Raw genomic sequence first — 4,643 nt, 5'->3', positions numbered from 1 at the left:
GGGGAACACATCTTTAGATGGCATACATTAAAGGCATCTGTGGTAAAAGACCAAAGGGGAAATATCAATGATAGTTTGGATCATTATAACATACAAGATATACGAATACACCAATTAAAGGCCTAAATGGCAGCTCAGCACGAGTTAGGAAATAGCTGCTCCGCAGTTTTCAACTGCAACTCCACCAACTCCGGGAGTGGAGTTGTGGAGTGGAGCTTCTCCGAACAGGGCCTAAGAAGTACCATTTAATAATTCTCATCATTCTGAATTATCATGGATTAGAAGATCAACAATGACAGCATCAACTGTGAAGTATATGGCAAGTACAAGCATATGACACCGGTAAAATCCTTTTTCTTTATGTATACAGGAAAAACGAATGTTGTGCTTATTTTGTTAGGGAAAACATATGTACAAATGTCTCTGAATATTTAGGGAAAACATATGTAAAAATATGTACACGAGATTACTTCCTTATAAAAGCCAAAATGTGGGATGACCATTCAGCAACCTTTTACCAATACTTAGATATTTGATTTATTTATTTATTTTTGCGAGGAGGAATTATTTAGGTCATTGATAGAATCTTCCGAGCAATAGTTTACGACACCAGCAATAGCGCGAACATATACGGTGCGTTACAAAGACGCCGCCAGGATAGGTAGAAAAATGACACCGGCATATCAACAACCAGTCAACCACATGTGGGCATCTGAACTTACCTGGATGTCGGCGAGCAGCATTGAGCGGTCAGCAGCCCCGGCGTCGTCCTCTGCGTCCCCCTCGCCCGAGCCGGCGAGGAGTCGGCAGTTGGGGGAATGGCAGCGCGGGTTGAAGCGAAGATGGAGCGCGATGGGTCGACGGGTCTTGGTGCCGCCACCGACGTGGTTGAATTGGAACCCCATGAGCGCCTCGACCAGCGCGCTCTTCCCGTCCGTCTGGTGGCCGACCACCACCACCGCTGGTACCGGCACCGCTGCGCCACCCAGCTCGGCCGCCAGGCGCTGCAGCTCGTTGTACGCCTCATACAGAAGCCCCCGCGCGCTCTCCTCCTCATCCTCATCCGGCGAGAGCAGCTCCGGCCGCGGCGTTGCCATTTATCAGAATGGTTTTCGGTTTGTGCGTTATCCTTTCTACTCCCTCCGTTCCCAAATATATATGAAGCAAAATGGATGAATCTACACTCTAAAATATGTTTACATACATTGGTATGTTGTGGTCCATTTAAAATGTCTAAAAAGACTTATACTCCTTTCGTTCCTAAATATTTGTCTTTCTAGCGATTTCAACAAGTGACTATATACAAAGCAAAATGACTGAATCTACATTCTAAAATATGTCTACATACATCCGTATGTGATAGTCATTTAAAATATCTAAAAAGACAAATATTTAGGAACGAGGGAAGTATTTAGGAACGGAGTGAGTAGAGTAATATACTCCCTCCGTTCCTAAATATAAGTCTTTTTAGACATTTTACTATGAACCACATACGGATGTATGTAGATGCATTTTAGAGTGTAGATTCATCCATTTTGCTTCGTATGTAGCCTATAATAGAATTTTTATAAAGACTTATATTTAGGAACGGAGGAAGTATATATCAGAATTTAGAGCGCAGATCCAGTGTACACGCACTTCCCGTAAGTTCACGTGTGCCCGTAAAAAAATACGATACCACAAGCTCTCCGACAGAATGGATGTTGTAAATCCGTTCAGTAAATGTTTTGAAGAACGCGTTTAATTTTGCATAGCTTTGTAAATTATAGATTTATGAACCGAATGAAATCACACTATAAATTAAACATATGAATATAAATGGTCCAAAAAGCAACACAATACAACAATGTTTTCATTACAACAAATATTCAATTTTGAATAAGTATTACAACATCAAATTGTTCAAATCACGCACAAATATATATATGAATAAAAATGAGAATCTATCCCACGTAGAGTTGCTAACGATGCTCCATAAGACATGCTAGAGTTGTTTTTGTGAATTATGGTTCTCGATCTTTCGGTAAATGTCAAGAAATGCAGTGATCTCATATGCGTCACTGGCAGGCTTCACACAACTACCAATATTGTCATAATAAAGCTCTAAGTCCAAATCTCTCTCATCCTTGATGATCATGTTGTGTAAAATTACACAAGCAGCCATGATGTTTCTAAGGGATTGTTTATCCCAGAAGCGAGCGGGGCCTCGAACAATGACAAATCGAGCTTGCAACACACCAAAATGCCCTCTCAATATCCTTTCGTCAAGCTTTTTGTGCTTCGACAAAAACTTTGTGTTTCTTGGTCTTGGGGTCACCAATGGTCTCCACACTATTGACCATGAAGGATAAATGTCGTCGGTAAGATAGTACCCTATGGTACACTCATGGCCATTGACGGTATAGTTGCAAGTCAAAACTTTGCCACTAGCTAGCTGAGCAAATAGGTGAGATCGCTGCAAGATATTGATATCATTGAGAGACCCCGGAGAACCAAAGAAACAATGCCAAATCCATAAATCATGTGAAGCCACAGCTTCAAGCACAATGGCGAGTCTACGTTTGTGGTTGATGTATTGCCCTGCCCAAGCCACCTGATAGTTCTTCCACCTTCAATGCATGCAACCAATACTACCTAGCATGCCCGGCCATCCCCTTTCTTCATTCGTTGCCATGATCTTCTTTGTGTATTTTTCGTTTGGAGCTCGAAGGTACTCTAGGCCAAAAGCGTAGATCATTGTCTTCGCAAAGGCATGGACGCATTTGATGGTAGTATCTTCTTTAACGTGAAGATATTCATTCGCGTAGTCGGCGGAAACACCATATGCAATCACTCGCATCGTCGTCGAGTTGATATGCACTAAAGCCAAGCAAAAAAGGCAGCATTCCTACGCCCGAGTGAAAAAACGGCAATCTGCTCGTAGGCTTCAATGATGCGCATGAAAAGAGATCAACGCTTTCGATATCACCTACGGAATAGGTGAGCTGGTGATGACCACAAGTATATGGGATCTATCGTAGTCATTTTGATAAGTAAGAGTGTTGAACCCAATGAGGAGCAGAAGGAATTGACAAGCGGTTTTCAGCAAGGTATTCTTTGCAAACACTAGAATTATCTGTAACAGATAGTTGTGTGATAAGATAATTCGTAACGGTAACAAGTAAAAAAAATAACTAAGGGGAAGCAAGGTGGCCCAATCCTTTTTGTAGCAAAGGACAAGCCTGGACGAACTCTTATATAATGCAAAGCGCTCCCGAGGACACATAGGAATTACTATCAAGTTAGTTTTCATCATGCTCATACGATTCGCGTTCGTTACTTTAATAATTTGATATGTGTGTGGACCAGTGCTTGGGTGTTGTCCTTACTTGGACAAGCCTCCCACTTATGCTAAACCCTCGCAAGCATCCACAACTACGAAAGAAGAATTAAGATAAATCTAACCATAGCATGAAACATGTGGATCCAAATCAGCCCCTTACGAAGCAACACATAAACTAGGGTTTAAACTTCTGTCACTCTAGCAAACCATCATCTACTTATTACTTCCCAATGCCTTCTCCTAGGCCCAAACAATAGTGAAGTGTCATGTAGTTGACGTTCACATAACACCACTAGAGAAGAGACAACATACATCCCATCAAAATATCAAACGAATACCAAATTCACATGATTACTTATAACAGGACTTCTCCCATGTCCTCAGGAACAAATGTAACTACTCACAAAGCATATTCATGTTCATAATCAGAGGGGAATTGAATAGCATTAAGGATCTGAACATATGATCTTCCACCGAACAAACCAACTAGCATCAACTATAAGGAGTAATCAACACTACTAGCAACCCACAGGTACCAATATGAGGTTTTGAGACAAATATCAGATACAAGAGATGAACTAGGGTTTGAGAGGAGATGGTGCTAGTGAAGATGTTGATGGAGATTGCCCCCCTCTCGATGAGAGGATCGTTGGTGATGATGATGGCTTCAATTTCCCTCTCAGGGAGGGAAGTTTCCCCGGCAGAACAGCTCCGCCGGAGCCCTAGATTGCTTCTGCCCAGATTCCGCCTTGAAACGGCGGCGCTTCATCCCGAAAGGTTCCTCTTCATTTTTTTGGGACAAAACACATCATATAGCAGAAGATGGGCACCGGAGGCCTGCCAGGTGGCCCACAAGGCAGGGGGCGCCCCCCCACCCTTGTGGCTACCTGGTAGGTCCACTCTGGTACTTTCTTTGCCCAATATTTTTTATATATTTCAAAATAATTCTCCGTAAAGTTTTAGAACTTTTGGAGTTGTGAAGAATAGGTCTCTCAGATTTGCTCCTTTCTGGCCCAGAATTCCAGCTGTCGGCATTCTCCCTCTTTGTATTCTCCCTCTTTGTATAAAACCTTGTAAAATAAGAGAGAAAAGGCATAAGTATTGTGCTATAATGTGTAACAACATCCCATAATGCAATAAATATCAATATCAAAGCATGATGCAAAATGGACGTATTAGCTGGATACGTCGATATCTTGGCGAGGTAGTCCTTCATGAGCATCTTGTCATCGAGAGCTCGGTTGCGGGGAATGCATAGCTAGCCAACTATGGATCATCTTGTCGTCGAGAGCTCGGTTGCGGGGAATGCATAGCTAGCCAA

General features: G+C 42.3%; 1 pseudogene; it reads right to left on the bottom strand.

The window, feature by feature from the left end:
• Positions 1-1,143, bottom strand: part of LOC119300799 — a 20,044-nt pseudogene extending 18,901 nt beyond the window's left edge.
• Positions 1,144-4,643: the final 3,500 nt, after the last annotated feature.

The sequence above is a fragment of the Triticum dicoccoides genome, chromosome 5A (assembly GCF_002162155.2).
Source record: "Triticum dicoccoides isolate Atlit2015 ecotype Zavitan chromosome 5A, WEW_v2.0, whole genome shotgun sequence".
Taxonomy (NCBI): Eukaryota; Viridiplantae; Streptophyta; class Magnoliopsida; order Poales; family Poaceae; genus Triticum; species Triticum dicoccoides.
This window is presented reverse-complemented; position numbering and strand designations above follow the sequence as displayed.